Source organism: Pristiophorus japonicus, chromosome 22, assembly GCF_044704955.1.
Source record: "Pristiophorus japonicus isolate sPriJap1 chromosome 22, sPriJap1.hap1, whole genome shotgun sequence".
NCBI lineage: Eukaryota > Metazoa > Chordata > Chondrichthyes > Pristiophoridae > Pristiophorus > Pristiophorus japonicus.
Window position 1 is genome coordinate 37618287 of NC_091998.1, and position 19571 is coordinate 37637857.

The following is a 19571-nucleotide window of genomic DNA, read 5'->3' on the forward strand; positions in this document are numbered from 1 at the left end:
TCCGACAGTGCGGCGCTCCCTCAGTGCTGCCCTTCCGACAGTGCGGCACTCCCTCAGTACTGCCCCTCCGACAGTGCGGCACTCCCTCAGTACTGCCCCTCCGACAGTGCGCCGATCCCTCAGTACTGCCCCTCCGACAGTGCAGCATTCCCTCATTACTGCCCCTCCGACAGTGCGACACTCCCTCAGTACTGCCCCTCCGACAGTGCAGCACTCCCTCCTTACTACCCCTCCGACAGTGCGGCGCTCCCTCAGTGCTGCCCCTCCGACAGTGCGGCACTCCCTCAGTACTGCCCTTCCGACAATGCGGCGCTCTTTCAGTCCTGCCCCTCCGACAGTGCGGCACTTCCTCAGTACTGCCCCTCCGACAGTGCGGCACTCCCTCAGTACTGCCCCTCCGACAGTGCGGCGCTCCCTGAGTACTGCCCCTCCGACAGTGCGGCGCTCCCTCAGTACGGCCCCTCCGACAGTGCGGCACTCCCTCAGTACTGCCCCTCCTACAGTGCGGCACTCCCTCAGTACTGCCCCTCCGACAGTGCAGCATTCCCTCATTACTGCCCCTCCGACAGTGCGACACTCCCTCAGTACTGCCCCTCCGACAGTGCAGCACTCCCTCAGTACTGCCCCTCCGACAGTGCGGCGCTCCCTCAGTGCTGCCCCTCCGACAGTGCGGCACTCCCTCAGTACTGCCCCTCCGACAATGCGGCGCTCCCTCAGTCCTGCCCCTCCGACCGTGCGGCGCTCCCTCAGTACTGCACTGGGAGTATCACCCTGGATTATGTGCTCAAGACTCTGGAATGGGACTCGAACCCATGACCTTCTGACTCGGAGGACAGAGTGCTGCCCACTGGGCCATGGCCACAGTCGAAACAACAACAACAACTTATGTTTATATCGTGCCTTTAACTCGTGAAACGTCCCGACGCACGCACAGCAATAGTATAAGACATATAAGGAGATATTAGCGCAGGGCTGGGTCAAAGAGGTGGGTTTTAAAGAGCGTCTTAAAGGAGGAGAGAGGCGGAGAGGTTTAGGGAGGGAATTCTGGAGTTAGTACCCAGGGAACTGAAGGCACGGCCACCGATGATGGAGCGACTATAATCAGGGATGCTCAGGAGGGCAGAATTAGAGGAGCGCAGACATCTCGGGGGGTTGTGGGGCTGGAGGAGGTTACAGAGATAGGGAGGGGCGAGGGTCATGGAGGGATTTTAAAATAAGATGAGAAATTGAGGCGTTGCTTAACCGGGAACTAATGTTGGTCAGCGAGCACAGGGGGTGATGGGTGAGCGGGACACGGGGCAGCGAGCACAGGGGGTGATGGGTGAGCGGGACACGGGGCAGCGAGCACAGGGGGTGATGGGTGAGCGGGACACGGGGCAGCGAGCACAGTGGGTGATGGGTGAGCGGGACACGGGGCAGCGAGCACAGGGGGTGATGGGTGAGCGGGACTCGGTGCGAGTTAGGACACGGGCACAGGGAGTGATGGGTGAGCGGGACTCGGTGCGAGTTAGGACACGGGGCAGCTGAGTTTTGGATGGCCTCCAGTTTGTTCGGAGGGGTTTGGAGTCGGTGGTGAAAGGCTGAGAGGGCATCAAACACTGCGAGGCTGGGGAGGGAATAAGACGAGAGTGATGAAGATGAAGTGATTGTGTTTGGTGGAGAAGTGGCACAGTACTCCAGCAAACATAGTGTAGGGGAGCCTAATCTATCATCGCTGGCGAGCAGTGACAGGGGAGAGATACACTTTACCAAATAGGGATTTAGCACAGGGCCAGGAAGCTTCACATCAATTTTGTTTGTAGCTGTCACATGCTCTATTAAAGCAAGGCAGAATATCGAGGAGGAAAATGAACTATCAGAGAGCAATGTAATGTGGCACATCAGTTTAATTAGATGACATTGTACTGACTGCGGTGCTCATGTCAGTGGGAGAGCAACAACTATCGCCTCGACGTAGAACAAATGAAAAGGCTTCTCTCTTTTCCTTATCTGTGACGGGTCACGGTTGGATTTACTCGGTTTCAGACACACCCCTCCCCCACCGCTCTCGGCCCTTGTTTTGGGGGTAAATCTCCTGTAACCCAGAAATAACGAGGCCTTGTTTTGCCCTCCCAGTTCCTTTGCGCTCAGAGGCTGCTGTCTGATCTCAGGCTCACCTGCCTGAGGCACTGGGAGTGTGAACTGTCCCGAGACCTGCAGCCCGAGAGGTCGCTGAAGAGGCAGCTCTGTTGTTTGTTTGTTTGGCGGTGAAATAGTGTTTGTTTTCCAGTGTGGGTGAAGTGGAGCACTTGAGACGGGGCAGTCCGCGGGCCTGAGACACGAAATGCACACTCAGGCCTGGCACACGCTTCACTGAGATGTCAGTCTTTAGCAGGAGGGATTTAATAAGCCGAAATAAATGGGACACTTAGCAAGCCAATTTAAATGTCTCAAGTGGTGTTTATTTTCACCGGAGCTGGCATATTAACTCATGATAACGTTTAGACAGAATGACTCAGACCAAGCCTGTCAGCACAGCTCCCGTTTTCAGCAAATCAAAAACCTCTCTCTTTCAACTTTCCAATTTGCATCATCTTGTTTCCAGCTGTCGTTTCTCTCTTTCAAACTGTCATGGATGTTTGCTTGGGTTTACTAGCCACCAGGTGGCGCCACTGTCGGAGGTCATTGGGCTGTGTGTGCGGCCCAGGTATAAAAGGCCAGCCATCTTGTAATGTACTCACTTTGGGCCCTAATAAAGTAGAGCCAGGCTTGTACCTGTTTTGAGTTTACAGTATTCAGTCTATCGAGTTATTGCATACACAACATTTGGCGACGAGGTAACAAGAACCTTTGCATGCAAAAATGAGCACAATTGGAATTCTGGAGCGATTCGTGGAGGGAGAAGTTTGGGCAGACTTTGTAGCCCGCTTGAACCAGTACTTCGTGGCCAACAAAATGGAGGAAGAGGCCGACGCAGTTCAACGCCAGGCGGTCCTCCACACGGTTTGCGGTCCGAAAATCTATGGACTCAAAGAATCTCCTCTCGCCCTGAAGTCCAACGGACAAGGACTATGAAACATTGTGTGCTCTGGTACGTGACCATCTCAAACCACATGAAGGCATCATCATCTCAAGATATCGATTCTATACGCACGTTCGTTCTGAGGGCCGGGATGTATTGGAATTCGTTGCCGACCTGAGACATCTAGCTGGACCGTGTAAGTTCGAAACTGCGTTGGGAGACATGCTGCGGGACTTCTTTATCATCGGCATCAACCACGAGGTGATCCTGGGTAAGCTACTGGCAGTGGAGATGCTGGATTTGAGCAAGGCCATCGCGATTGCCCAATCATGCATGATGACAGACTAAAGCTTAAAGCAGGTATCATTGAAAAATCGGAACTCAGCAAGTACTGTAAACAAGATTGTATCGTCGTTTGACAGAGCTGCATATGGCAGGGCCTTCTCGACTGCGTACGCAAAACCTGTGGCTGCCCAAAGTCTGCCAACGGGAATTAATCTGATATCACCGTGTTGGCATTGTGGGGGAAATCATCGGCCTCATCTGTGTCGGTTTAGAAACATAGAAACATAGAAAATAGGTGCAGGAGCAGGCCATTCGGCCCTTCAAGCCTGCACCACCATTCAATAAGATCATGGCTGATCACTCCCTCAGTATCCCTTTCCCGCTTTCTCTCCATACCTCTTTGTCCCTTTAGCCGTAAGGGCCATATCTAACTCCCTCTTGAATATATCCAATGAACTGGCCTCAACAAATCTCTGCAGTAGGGAATTCCACAGGTTAACAACTCTCTGAGTGAAGAAATTTCTCCTCATCTCAGTCCTAAATGACCTACCCCTTATCCTAAGACTGTGTCCCCTGGTTCTGGACTTCCCCAACATCGGGAACATTCTAACCTGTCCAGTCCCGTCAGAATTTTATATGTTTCTATGAGATCCCCTCTCATCCTTCTAAACTCCAGTGAATAAAGGCCCAGTTGATCCAGTCTCTCCTCATATGTCAGTCCAGCCATCCCTGGAATCAGTCTGGTGAACCTTCGCTGCACTCCCTCAATAGCAAGAACGTCCTTCCTCAGATTAGGAGACCAAAACTGAACACAATATTCCAGGTGAGGCCTCACCAAGGCCCTGTACAACTGCAGTAAGACCTCCCTGCTCCTATACTCAAATCCCTTAGCTTTGAAGGCCAACATACCATTTGCCTTCTTCACCGCCTGCTGTACCTGCATGCCAACTTTCAATGACTGATGTACCATGACACCCAGGTCTCGTTGCACCTCCCCTTTTCCTAATCTGCCGCCATTCAGATAATATTCTGCCTTCGTGTTATTGCCCCCAAAATGGACAACCTCACATTTATCCACATTATACGCATCTGCCATGCATTTGCCCACTCACCTAACCTGTCCAAGTCACCCTGCAGCCTCTTAGCGTCCTCCTCACAGCTCACACCGCCACCCAGTTTAGTGTCATCTGCAAACTTGGAGATATTATACTCAATTCCTTCATCTAAATCATTAATGTATATTGTAAATAGCTGAGGTCCCAGCACTGAGCCCTGCAGCACCTCACTAGTCACTGCCTGCCATTCTGAAAAGGACCCGTTTATCCCGACTCTCTGCTTCCTGTCTGCCAACCAGTTCTCTATCCAGTCAGTACATTACCCCCAATACCATGTGCTTTAATTTTGCACACCAATCTCTTGTGCAGGACCTTGTCAAAAGCCTTTTGAAAGTACAAATACATCACATCATCTGGTTCTCCCTCGTCCACTATACTAGTTACATGCTCAAAAAATTCCAGAAAATTTGTCAAGCATGATTTCCCTTTCATAAATCCATGCTGACTTGGACTGATCCTGTCACTGCTTTCCAAATGTGCTGCTATTTCATCTTTAATAATTGATTCCAACATTTTCCCCACTACTGATGTCAGGCTAACCGGTCTATAATTACCCGTTTTCTCTGTCCCTCCTTTTTTAAAAAGTGGTGTTACATTAGCTACCCTCCAGTCCATAGGAACTGATCCAGAGTCGATTGACTGTTGGAAAATGATCACCAAACAGTACATTTGTAAAGGCTGTTCGAGAGTGGGGCATCTCCAGCACATGTGTCCGCAACTGAGCAAGCGTGTTGTGACACACCACATGGAGGATGATGACCAGAATAGCGCGGATCCAGATATGCAATCCGAGATACCAGAGGAGGAAGTGCATGGACTGTATTCATTCCTAACAAAGAGTCAACCGATAATGATTAATGTAAATCTTAACGGTGTGCCGGTACCGATGGAATTGGACAAGGGTGCGAGTCAATCAATAATGAGCCAGAGAACATTCGACAAGCTGTGGGATACTGAGGCTGTGAGGCCTAAGCTGAGACCAGTCAATGCCAAGTTGCGTACCTACACTAAAGAACTCATAACGGTGATTGGCAGTGCAGTAATCAAGATGTTGTATGATGGTGCGGTTCACGATTTACCGTTATGGATTGTTCCAGGCAATGGTCCAACGCAGTTCAGCAGGAACTGGTTAGAAATAATCAAATGGAGCTGGAACAAGATCAAAGCATTGTCATCGGAGGAGGATACTCCATGTGCTCAAGTGCTGAGCAAGTTCCCCATGCTGTTTGAACCAGGTATTGGCAATTTCACGGGAGCCAAGGCGCAGATCCACGTGGACTCGGATGCAAGACCCGTCCATCATAAAGCTCGGGCAGTTCCGTACATGATGAGGGAGGTCGAAATTGAACTGGACAGATTCCAACGTGAAGGGATCATATCTCTGGTCGAATTTAACGAATGGGCCAGCCCCATTGTCCCTGTGTTGAAGAGTGATGGCACTGTCAGGATTTGTGGAGACTACAAGATTACGATCAACCGAGTTTCAAAACAGGATCAATACCCATTACCGAAGGCTGATGACCTGTGTGCAACGCTAGCCGGGTAGAAGTCATTCACAAAACTGGATCTGACATTGGCCTACATGACACAGGAACTGGTCGACACGTCGAAGAAACTTATGTTCATCAACACTCATAAAGGACTGTTTATCTACAGCAGGTGCCCTTTTGGAATTCGCTCAGCTGTAGCCATATTTCAGAGGAACATGGAGAGTCTACTGAAGTCTGTCCCTAGAACCATCGTGTTCCAAGATGACATACTGGTCACAGGTCGTGACACCACCGAATATCTGAACAACCTGGAAGAGGTTCTACATCATCTGGACAAAGTGGGACTCAGACTGAAATGCTCGAAGTGCGTCTTCATGGCACCGAAAGTCGAATTCCTGGGGAGGAAAATTGCTGCTGACGGCATCAGGCCAATGGACTCAAAAAACAAGGCCATCAAAAATGCACCTAAGCCTCAGAATGTGACGGAGCTGCGTTCGTTCCTGGGTCTACTCAACTACTTCGGTAATTTTTTACCTAGATTGAGCACTTTATTAGAGCCACTGCACATGCTGCTAAGAAAAGGCGACAACTGGGTTTGGGGTGTGTCTCAAGACAGAGCTTTTGAGAAAGCTACTAATCTGCTTTGCTCTAACAAGCCACTGGTACATTATGATCCGTGTAAGCGTCTAGTATTGGCCTGTGATGCTTCGTCATATGGAGTTGGTTGCATGTTCCAACAAGCTAATGAGTCGGGCAAATTACAACCTGTTGTATATGCTTCAAAAAGTTTGTCAAAGGCGGAAAGAGCCTCCAACATGGTAGAGAAAGAAAGATTAGCCTGTGTGTATGGGGTTAAAAAGATGCATCAGTACCTGTTTGGTCTTCAGTTTGAATTGGAAACAGATCACAAGCCACTCATTTAATTGTTTTCAGAAAACAAAGGTATCAATACCAACGCATCGTCTCGCATCCAGAGGTGGGCGCTGACATTATCTGCCTATGATTTGTCATTCGCCATAGACCTGACACTGAGAATTGTGCCGATGCACTGAGCTGTCTGCCATTGCCCACACCAGAGGTGGAAACGCCACAACCGGCAGACCTACTGTTAGTCATGGATGCTTTTGAAAGTGAAGGAACCTCTGTCACGGCCCAACAAGTTAAGACCTGGATCAGCCAGGACCCGATATTATCGGTTGTGAAACGCTGTATCATTAGTGGTGATTGGTCTGCCATACCCAAGCAAATGTGTGAGGAGATCAAATCTTACATCCGTCGCAAAGACGAATGAAAGCCATTGCCAGGTCTCATGTATGGTGGCCTGGAATTGACTCTGATCTGGAATCATGTGTGTATCAGTGCAACACTTGCATGCAGCAAAGTAAAGTACCAGTGGAATCGCCGCTGAGTCTGTGGTCGTGGCCATCTAAACCATGATCCAGGATCCACATCGACTTTGCAGGTCCCTTCCTGGGAAAGCTGTTTTTAGTTGTGGTGGATGCATATTCCAAGTGGATAGAGTGTATAATCATGTCATCCAGCACATCCACAGCTACCATTGAGAGCCTTCATGTCATGTTTGCTACACATGGTCTGCCCGACATCGTTGTAAGCAACAACGGATCTTGCTTCACCAGTATGGAGTTTCAAGAGTTCATGAAACTCAATGGTATCAAACATGTGAGGTCAGCACCATTCAAACCGACATCCAATGGACAAGCAGAGCGTGCGGTCTAAACCATCACGCAGAATATGAAATGTGTAACTCAAGGTTCACTGCAGACTCGCTTGTCACGCATATTGCTTAGTTACAGGACAAGACCCCACACGCTTACCGGGGTCTCCCCTGCTGAACTATTGATGAAGAGAGGTCTCAAGACCAGGCTCTCTCTTGTCCATCCTGACTTGAATAATTGTGTTAAATACAGACGTCAAAGTCAGCAAGGGATCATGATCGCGCTGCTGTGTCACGCGATATTTCTATCAATGATCCTGTGTATGTACTGAATTATGGTCAAGGTCCCAAGTGGATCGCCGGTACTGTTACGGCCAAGGAGGGTAACAGAGTGTTTATCGTCAAGCTCAAGAATGGGCAGACATGCAGGAAAAAAGTCGATCAGATAAAGCTGTGGCACACGGATGAACCGGAACAGTCTGAGGAAGACACAATCAGTGACCAACCAACCTCCCCTCAGTCATCAGAGGACTCCGCTGTCATCAATAAATCTGGACTTTCAATCCCTGACATGGTCATTGCCACTCCCATCAGATCGGCCCCAGCCCCCAGTCATAACAGACTCAGAACACTCGCCCAAGGCTGGAGTTAAACTGAGACGATCAACTCGGGAGCGGAAAGCCCCGGACCATCTCAATTTGTAAAAAGACTGTTACTAATATCTTAAAGGGGGATATTGTCATGTATGTAGGCTTGGGTTTACTAGCCACCAGGTGGCGTCACTGTCGGAGGTCATTGGGCTGTACGCACGTGTGTGTGGCCCAGGTATAAAAGGCCAGCCATCTTGTAATGTAATCACTTTGGGCCCTAATAAAGCAGAGCCAGGTTTGTACCTGTGTTAGTTTACAGTGTTCAGTCTATTGAGTTATTACATACACAACACAAACCACGCACCATTTTACCGTGCATTCCGCTTTCCGAGCTGTGCTTCAATTTAAAAATTCTCATCCTTGTGTTCAAATCCCTCCATGGCCCTCACCCCTCCCTATCTCAGTAACCTCCTCGCTAGCCTCGCCCCCTCCCTATCTCTGTAACTCCCTCCATGGCCCTCGCCCCTCCCTATCTCAGTAACCTCCTCGCTAGCCTCGCCCCCTCCCTATCTCTGTAACTCCCTCCATGGCCCTCGCTCCCTCCCTATCTCTGCAACACCCTCCATGGCCCTCACTCCCTCCCTATCTCTGCAACCCCCTCCATGGCCCTCGCCCCTCCCTATCTCAGTAACCTCCTCGCTGGCGTCGCCCCCTCCCTATCTCTGTAACTCACTCCATGGCCCTCGCCCCCTCTCTATCTCTGTAACTCCCTCCATGGCCCTCGCTCCCTCCCTATCTCTGCAACCCGCTCCATGGCCCTCGCCCCTCCCTATCTCAGTAACCTCCTCGCTGGCCTCGCCCCCTCCCTATCTCTGTAACCCCCTCCATGGCCCTCGCTCCCTCCCTATCTCTGTAACCCCCTCCATGACCCTAGCCCCTCCCTATCTCAGTAACCTCCTCCAGCCCTACAACCCCCCGAGATCTCTGCACTCCTCCAATTTTGGCCTCTTATACATCCCCCGATTTCCATCGCTCCACCATTGGTGGCTGTGCCTTCAGCTGCCTGGGCCCCAAGCTCTGGAACTCCCTCCCTAAACCTCTCTACCTCTCTCTCCTCCTTTAAGAATTCCTTAAAACTGACCTCATTGATCAAGCTGTTGGTCGCCTGGCCCAATATCTCCTTCCATGGCTCGGTGTCAAATGTTCATTTGAGAGTCGCTGCTGTGAAGCGCCTTGGGACGTTCTTGGCTACGTTCAAGGTGCTATATAAATGCAGGATGTTGCTGCTGCTCCAGAGGGTCTGAGGCTGAGGGAACACTGTGCTGGGCACAGCAATGGCCATCGGCCATGATCTCGGGAGGGCGAGCTGGGTATAAAGCATGTGACCATCTGTGTCCTCCAGCTCGAACTAAGTACCAACTGCACCTGGGGCCGGCCTGAGTCTGGAGCAGCAATAATTATTAATTAGCAGGTTGCAGCACTGGAATTAGATCAATACGCTGGACTGAAACTAATTTTAACAAGCTATCGAGATCAATCATCAAGACTTCGTATCTACATAACTGCCACTGGGCCCATCTCGTTAATGTAACAGGAAGCGGCGAGGACTGAAAAGGCTGAATGGACAAGATCGGATCGCTGGAAGTGAGGGGGGAATTTCTCTCGCGGATTTGGCCGCGATATTCTGGCACTCACACGATTGCGGTTGCATCTGCCGGCCAGCTCGCTCCCTTGGAATGTCGTGACCTCGTTGCCCTCTCCCCTTTCCTCCTGACCCCTGAGTCCCTCTTTCCTGCTCCCGGTACTGGCCCTGTGACAGCAGAATGTGTTCTGTTCGCGCACTCTCTAACCGTGCACTGAGAGAGGCAGTCAGTGTGGGTGAGGAGTGCCCTGTCCTGCTCCGCGGAGATTGCTGAAGGAGTCTCGCGGTTCCAGTTTATGAAAGGCTGGGACCATATAAGAAGGGAACAGCTTGCATTTAAATAGCACCTTTCTCATCCTCAGGACTGGCAATGTAGTCACTGTTGTAATGGAACATGGAAGAAACTTTGCACACAGCAAGATCCCACAAACAAGGCAGGGGCCATTTGAGCCGCTTTTTAATGATGTTGATAAAGAGATAAATGTTGGGCAGGCGACAACTCTCCTGCACTCCTTCAAATAATGTCCTGGGATCTTTTGCGTTCACCCGAGAGGGCAGATGGTGCCTCGGTTTAACATCTGATCTGAAGAACAGTACCTCCGACAGTGCGGGGCTCCCTCAGTACTGCCCCTCCGACAGTGCAGCGCTCCCTCAGTACTGCCCCTCCGACAGTGCAGTGCTCCCTCAGTACTGCCCCTCCGACAGTGTGGCACTCCCTCAGTACTGCCCCTCCGAAAGTGTGGCGCTCCCTCAGTACTGCCCCTCCGACAGTGCGGTGCTCCCTCAGTACTGTCCCTCCGACAGTGCGGCGCTCCCTCAGTATTGCCCCACCGACAGTGCGGCGCTTCCTCAGTACTGCCCCTCCGACAGTGCAGCACTCCCTCAGTACTGTCCCTCCGACAGTGCAGCACTCCCTCAGTACTGCCCCTCCGACAGTGCTGCGCTCCCTCAGTACTGCCCCTCCGACAGTGCGGCACTCCCTCAGTACTGCCCCCCGACAGTGCTGCGCTCCCTCAGTACTGCCCCTCTGACAGTGCGGCACTCCCTCAGTACTGCCCCTCCGACAGTGCGGCGCTCCCTCAGTACTGCCCCTCCGACAGTGCGGCACTCCCTCAGTACTGCCCCTCCGACAGTGCTGCGCTCCCTCAGTACTGCCCCTCTGACAGTGCGGCGCTCCCTCAGTACTGCCCCTCTTGACAATGCGGCGCTCCCTCAGTACTGCCCCTCTGACAGTGAGGCACTCCCTCAGTGCTTCACTGGGAGTGTTGGCCTGGATTTTGTGCTCAAATCTTTGGAGTGGGCCTTGAACCCGTGACCTTCTGACTCAGAGACGAGAATGCCATTCACTGTACGGCCTAATTGGTCTTGATCCCAGAACAATTTGCTGCTCTTGAAGATGACTCAGTTAATGTCTGCAGCCATCGTGGTGAAGCAAGTTTCGCTGAGTCTATGCCCCATTTGCACCACTGGTTAATGAATTCACATTCCATTGATCGCGGCTAAATGCCGTTTACACTGAGCGCCTGCCCTGAGCACACAGAGCGATTGATGGAATGGGAATAGGCGTGACTACTGCCATCGCGCAGTGTTGTCACATGGTGCTTGCCACAGGATGGAGAGGCTCTGTTTGTGCTCAGTCCGCACTAGCCCCAGGACAGGTGGAGAAGCAAGAGGGAGGGTACCACACAGGGTCACTGGAGGGCTGCACAGTTTGAGAAAATACAAAGACAGACTTGGGCTGTTTTCTTAGAAGAGAGGAGAATAAGAGGTAGGTTTAGAAAGAATGGGACAGGGCAGCTAATAACAGACGGTGTCCAGGGTGAGGGTCCAGAACGAGGGGACAGAGAGATTTCGGGCCGAGAGCGGGAGTAGGGTGGGGTGGGGTGGGGTGCGGCAGGGTGGGGTGGGGGTGGGGCAGGGTGGGGGTGGGGGTGGGGGCTGGTCGGGCGAGGATGGGGGTGGGGTGGGGTGGGACGGGGTGGGGGCTGGTCGGGCGAGGGTGGGGGTGGGGTGGGGGATGGGGTGGGGCAGGGTGGGGTGGGGTGGGGTGGGGGATGGGGGTGGGGTAGGGTGGGGCGGGGATGGGGGCAGGGTAGGGTAGGGTGGGGTGGGGGTGGGGGCTGGTCGGGCGAGGATGGGGGTGGGGTGCGGTGGGGGATGGGGTGGGGGTGGGGTGGGGCGTGGTGGGGGCTGGTCGGGCGAGGATGGGGGTGGGGTGCGGTGGGGGATGGGGTGGGGGTGGGGTGGGGCGTGGTGGGGGCTGGTCGGGCGAGGGTGGGGTTGGGGTGGGGTGGGGTAGGGTGGCGCGGGGATGGGGGCAGGGTAGGGTGGGATGGGGTGGGGGTGGGGGCTGGTCGGGCGAGGGTGGGGGTGGGGGTGGGGTGGGGTGGGGTGGGGCAGGGGGTGGGGTGGGGGATGGGGTGGGGGCGGGGTGGGGTGGGGTGGGGCAGGGGGTAGGGTGGGGTGGGGGTGGGGTGGGGTGGGGTGGGGGTGGGGCAGGGTGGGGGTGGGGTGGGGTGGGGCAGGGTGGGGGATGGGGGGGCTGGTCGGGCGAGAGTGGGGGTGGGGTGGGGTGGGGCAGGGTGGGGATGGGGGTGAGGTGGGTTGAGGACTGGGTCCTCCGCTGGGTCCCGCTCCGCTGGCCACAGGGAGCTGCTATGACCAGGATCACTGACGCGCTCTGCTTGCGACTTTGACCTCACTGTTTGAGCGACGGTAAAATAAATGTAGGCCTCACTTGGGCCTAGGTGCATTATAATGTATTCGCTTCGTGGGTTCTTTGCTTAAGGATTGATCGCTATGAAGAACTAGTTAGCTTATTAGCAAAGCTTCAACAATCACACGACACATTACCAGTTCATCCACCAGGCTCACAACCACCTGCCCCATCGTGGATCCCCTGAGCCCAACTGGCCGGGGTTTTATTGAGATTGTGAACATCATGTGACTGGCCTAGCCACTCACAATGCACCAGCTCCTCTGAGCATGCTCCCAGGCGTATAAATTACACGTGCCAATACTGATTGGACGTACTCCCAGAGGGTTCAGCGCATGACCTCTGACCTCCAACCGCCGCTCCCAGCCCTCTCCTTGCCTCCATTGGTCGCCTGGCACATCCGTCCTGGCGAAGCCCCGCCTCCTCGCTCAGTCAAAGCCAACTTCCCCTCCCCCCCACCTCCAATCCCCAACAAAGCCCCGTGTTGAGGGGAAATGCCGCGATAAACGTTGTTGCTGGCTGCAGTGTCTGGGAGATTCATCTTTCATTCCTGGAGGCTCCAGAACAATCTGGGAGGTTAGAATCCGACGCAAGCTCGCTCCCCTTCCCTCAATAAATCGTCTGCCGAATGAATTGAATTGGACGTTGATGGCTATTTCATGCTTTCCTCGCATTACGCTGACACTGGTATCATTCAATAATTATTGTTTCCCTTAAGTTATCGCTGTAATTTCTGCTCTCTGAGATCCCAATCAATTCTCTCTCTCAAGGGCACGCTTGAAAAGCAATCTGTCGCGAGCAGCTGTTGATGGATTGGGCCCGTGGACAGGCCCCAGACAAATAGTCTAATTTGGCACAAATTAGCCCAGCTTTCAGGGATGGTTTTATACACCGATGTAAATTATATTGTCAGGAACAGTCACCTTGTTCCTGGCAGTGCAGCTAACAAGAACGGCAAGCAATTCCTGCTTCTGATAACCTTCACTCCCTGCATCACTCGGGCAGCCATCTTCAGTCCAGCTCTCGAATATTCCCCCTCCTCCAACCGTGCAAAGCACGTGTGAGAAATTACACAGCATTGCGCAAAGGGTATGGACTGACCCGAGCTCAATATGCAGGCCCACACTCCCAGGGCAGTACTGAGGGAGCGCTGCACTGTCAGAGGGGCAGTACTGAGGGAGTGCCGTACTGTCAGAGGGGCAGTACTGAGGGAGTGCTGCACTGTCGGAGGGGCAGTACTGAGGGAGCGCTGCACTGTCAGAGGGGCAGTACTGAGGGAGTGCTGCACTGTCGGAGGGGCAGTACTGATGGAATGCCGCACTGTCGGAGGGGCAGTACTGAGGGAGCGCAGCACTGTCGGAGGGGCAGTACTGAGGGAGCGCCGCACTGTCGGAGGGGCAGTACTGAGGGAGTGCTGCACTGTTGGAAGGGAGTACTCAGGGAGTGCCGCACTGTCGGAGGGGCAGTACTGAGGGAGCGCCGCACTGTTGGAGAGGCAGTACTGATGGAGCACCGCACTGTCGGAGGGGCAGAACTGAGGGAGCGCCGCACTGTCAGAGGGGCAGTACTGAGGGAGTGCCGCACTGTCGGAGGGTCATTACTGAGGGAGTGCCGCACTGTCAGAGGGGCAGTACTGAGGGAGTGCCGCACTGTCAGAGGGGCAGTACTGAGGGAGTGCTGCACTGTCAGAGGGGCAGTACTGAGAGAGCGCCGCACTGTCGGAGGGCAGTACTGAGGGAGAGCCGCACTGTCAGAGGGGCAGTACTGAGGGAGCGCCGCACTATCGGAGGGGCAGTACTGAGGGAGCGCCGCACTGTCGGAGGGGCAGTACTGAGGGAGTGCTGCACTGTCGGAAGGGAGTACTGAGGGAGATCTGCACTGTTGGAGGGGCAGTACTGAGGGAATGCCGTACTGTCGGAGGAGCAGTTCTGAGGGAGTGCCGCACTGTTGGAGGGGCAGTACTGAGGAAGAGCCGCACTGTCAGAGGAGCAGTACTGAGGGAACATCGCACTGTCGGAGGGACAGTGCTGAGGGAGTGCCGCACTGTTGGAGGGGCAGTACTGAGGGAGCGCCGCACTGTCGGAGGGGCAGTACTGAGGGAGCGCCGCACTGTTTGAGGGGCAGTACTGAGGGAGTGCCGCACTGTTGGAGGGGCAGTACTGAGGGAATGCCGCACTGTCGGCGGGGCAGTACTGAGGAAGAGCCGCACTGTCGGAGGGGCAATACTGAGGGGCAGTACTGAAGGAGTGCCGCACTGTCGGAGGGGCAGTACTGAGGGAGTGCCGCACTGTCGGAGGGGGCGTCTTTCAGATAAGACGTTGAAACGAAGCCCCATTTGCCCTGTCAGGTGGATGTAAATGTTCCCGTGGCCACAATTGGAAGAAGAGTAACAGAGGTTTCCCCAGTGTCCTGGGGCCAATATTTATCCCGCAACCAACGTCAACAAAACAGCTGATCTGTCAATTAATTGGTTTTTTGGATCTTGCTGTGCACACATTGGCTTCTGCATATCCGTACAATACAACAGTGGCTCTACTTCAAAAGTTGAATGGTAGCTCAAGGGCTGTGAAGCACGTTGAGGCAGTGAAAGGCGCTATATAAATGCTGGTGTGGCCTTTTACCCAAAATGAGCAGGAAAATCTGCCTCCACCCAAATGCTTGGAAAAATGGGTTAAAGTGGCAGAACTCAGGCGCTGTAGCTCCATCACTGGTGGCAGAATGTAAATGCGGTGTGACTTGTTTACATAGACAATTCCCATTGTAAATGCGGACTTCACTCATGGGCGTTAACCTGGCATAGCAGGGCCCATCCCACTCCTGCCCCCACCCCCACCAAGCTTAAAGGACCCACCTTATTTAGGACTCAGCTCGATTTTGGTCAGCGGGACTGAAGTATGAGAGCTCCCCAGCCTGACCCTGCGACCTCGAACCCTTCCCTTCACCCTGGTCTCCTGAGGTCATGAGAGGGGCTATATAAATGGCAGTCTCTCTGGAAGGAACGTGAGTTGGAGGGATTTGGAGAGGGAGTTACGGAGCGAAAGGCCTAGCCGCGAGGCGATGCAGCCACCAATGATACCACAATGATTGCTGAGTCTCAGTCAGTCGCAGCCAGAATGGTGGGTGAGTCCCCAGTACAATTCCACCAGTCTCATTAAACAGGCAAGCTGCCAGCCTTATTACCCTAATGTTGCACTGTGCACGATGCATTTCTCTGGCACAACAAATTCATCTGCAAAGCACTTAAGTCATGTTGCAGAGCTGGTGCCAAATATATCAGCGTCCGGTTCAATACTGAGCTCACTCCATCACTGGCTACTAAGCTCCGAAAGCTGAGTTTTTTTATCACGTTGATGGCATTGAAGATTAACGACTGCCTTACAGTCAACGTCACATGTCTCTCCAGGCTCACGTGTCAGGAAGGAAGTCGACATCTTGCATTCAGATCCAGGTTGAACGTCTCTTACCCGGAACCCTGGGGACCTGGCCTGTTCTGGTTCAACCTGCCCCAAGTGAGAGAAACCGCTCATCTCACACTCCCGTGGTGCCCCCCCCGCGTCACACTACAGACTCTCGCCATCCCACCCACAAGCCATGTGATCGTCTGACCATCTTGGAGAGAACACAAGAACATAAGAATTAGGAGCAGGAGTCGACCTCAACTCCACTTTCCTGCACTATCCCCATATCTCTCGATTCCCTTAACATCCAAAAATCTACCGATCTCTGCCTTGAATATACTCAGCGACTGAGCCTCCGCAGCCCTCTGGGGCAGAGAATTCCAAAGATTCACCACCCTCTGAGTGAAGAACTTCCTCCTCATCTCAGTCCTAAATGGCCGACCCCTTATCCTGAGACTGTGACCCCTGGTTCTAGACTCCCCAGCCCGGGGGGAAACATCCTCTCAGCATCTACCCTGTCAAGCCCTGTAAGAATTTTGTCTGTTTCAATGAGACCACCTCTCATTCTTCTAAACTCTAGAGAATATCGGCCCAGTCTACTCAGTCTCTCCTCATAGGACAATCCCCCCATCCCAGGAATCAGTCTGGTGAACCTTCGTTGCACTCCCTCTATGGCAAGTATATCCTTCCTTCGGTAAGGAGACCAGAACGGTGCACAATACTCCAGGTGTGGTCTCACCAGGGCCCTGTATAATTGCAGTAAGACGTCTTTACTCTTTATACTCATGCCCTCTTGTAATAAAGGCCAACAGACCATTTGCTTTAATCATTTGCTGTACCTGCATGTTAACTTTCAGTGATTGGTGTACAAGGTCCCTCTGAACACCAACATTTCCCAATCTCTCACCGTTTAAAAATACTCTGCTTTTCTATTTTTCCCACCAAAGTGGATAACTTCACATTTCTCCACATTATATTCCATTTGCCATGTTCTTGCCCACTCACTCAGCCTGTCTCTATCCCCCTGAAGCCTCTTTGTATCCGCCTCACAACTTACATTCCCACCGAGCTTTGTATCATCAGCAAACTTGGATATATTACACTTGGTCCCCTCATCCAAATCAGGTCAATTTGAGGGGGAATATATCTGGAGAATTTCTCTCCGACCCGCTTTATTCCAATGCACTCCCGGCCGGCCTTACACTTTCCACCCTCCGTAATCTTCAGCTCATCCAAAACTCTCATGCCTGTGTCCTAACTCGCACCAAGTCCCGCTCACCCATCACTCCCTCTTCCCCGTGTCCTAACTCGCAGCAAGTCCCGCTCACCCATCACTCCCTCTGCCCCTTGTCCTAACTCGCACCGAGTCCCGCTCACCTATCACCCCCTGTGCTCACTGCCCCGTGTCCTAACTCGCACCCAATCCCACTCACCCATCACCCCCTGGTCTCGCTGCCCCGTGTCCTAACTCGCACCGAGTCCCACTCACCCATCACCCCCTGGTCTCGCTGCCCCGTGTCCTAACTCGCACCCAATCCCACTCACCCATCACCCCCTGGTCTCGCTGCCCCGTGTCCTAACTCGCACCGAGTCCCACTCACCCATCACCCCCTGTGCTCGCTGCCCCGTGTCCTAACTCGCACCGAGTCCCACTCACCCATCACCCCCTGTGCTCGCTGCCCCGTGTCCTAACTCGCACCGAGTCCCGCTCACCCATCACCCCCTGTGCTCGCTGCCCCGTGTCCTAACTCGCACCGAGTCCCACTCACCCATCACCCCCTGTGCTTGCTGCCCCGTGTCCTAACTCACACCGAGTCCCACTCACCCATCACTCCCTGTGCTCGCTGCCCCGTGTCCTAACTCGCACCGAGTCCCACTTACCCATCACCCCCTGTGCTCGCTGCCCCGTGTCCTAACTCGCACCGAGTCCCACTCACCCATCACCCCCTGTGCTCGCTGCCCCGTGTCCTAACTCACACCGAGTCCCACTCACCCATCACTCCCTGTGCTCGCTGCCCCGTGTCCTAACTCGCACCGAGTCCCACTTACCCATCACCCCCTGTGCTCGCTGCCCCGTGTCCTAACTCGCACCGAGTCCCACTCACCCATCACCCCCTGTGCTCGCTGCCCCGTGTCCTAACTCACACCGAGTCCCGCTCACCCATCACCCCCTGTGCTCGCTGCCCCGTGTCCTAACACGCACCGAGTCCCGCTCACCCATCACCCCCTGTGCTCGCTGCCCCGTGTCCTAACACGCACCGAGTCCCGCTCACCCATCACCCCTGTGCTCGCTGCCCCGTGTCCTAACTCACACCGAGTCCCGCTCACCCATTACCCCCTGTGGTCGCTGCCCCGTGTCCTAACTCACACCGAGTCCCGCTCACCCATTACCCCCTGTGCTCGTTGCCCATGTCCTAACTCACACCGAGTCCCGCTCACCCATTACCCCCTGTGCTCGCTGCCCCAGTGTCCTAACTCACACCGAGTCCCGCTCACCCATCACCCCCTGTGCTCGCTGCCCCGTGTCCTAACTCACACCGAGTCCCACTCACCCATCACCCCCTGTGCTCGCTGATCTACATTAGCTCCCAGTCTGGCAACGCCTCGATTTTAACAATTGTGTTCAAATCCCTCCACAGCTTCGCCACTCCCTATCTCTGTCTAACTCCAGCCCAACAACCCTCTGAGATTTCTCCAATTCTGGCCTCTTGCATATCATCAATCCACCTTTGGTGACCATGCCTTCAGCTGCCATTCTCCTTCCACATTCTCTCTGTATCCACTCGATCAAAACCTCTCATAATTGTAAAGACCTCTATTAGGTCACCTCTCAGCAAGCCTTTCAAGAGAAAACAGACCCAGCCTGTTCATCTTTCCTGATATGTATACCCTCACATTTCTGCTATCATGCTTGTAAATCTTCTCTGCACCCTCTCCAGTGCCTCTATATCCTTTTTATAATCAGTGACTATTTGCACTCGCTTTTTGTGTGTCCTTGTGCACATGCGCGCATTCAATTCCGCCCCCTTTTTGACCACGGGCCCTCAATTCGGCCGCACATGTGCAGTGTGGTGTCCGGGGCAGCTGGCACTGGGAGCTGGAGCCAAAGCTTTGGGATTATTTGGAACATTTTCGCGGCCTTCTGTAGGACAGAAAACATCAGAGATAGTGGGAGAAAGAGAGAGAGAGAGAGAGACTGGGAGAGAGAGAGATAGAGAGATTGACTGGGGGGGAGGGAAGAGAGACTGGGGGATGGGGAGGAGAATAAGAGACTGGGGGGAGAGAGCGAGAGACTGGGGAGGAAGAGAGAGACTGGGGGGGAGAGAGAGACCGGTTGAGAGGGAGAGACTGGGTGGGTGGGGAGAGAGAGACTGGGGGAGAGAGAGAGAGAGATTGGGGGCGGCAGAGAGAGACTGGGGGAGAGAGAGACTGGGGGGAGAGAGAGACTGGGGGGGGAGGGAGAGACTGGGGGAGAGGGAGAGACTGGGTGGGGGGGGGAGAGAGAGACTGGGGGAGAGAGAGACTGGGGGGGAGAGAGACTGGGGGGGGGAAGGGAGAGACCGGGGGAGAGGGAGAGACTGGGTGGGTGGGGGAGAGAGAGACTGGAGAGAGAGAGAGACTGGGGGGGGAGAGAGACTGGGAGAGAGGGAGAGACTGGG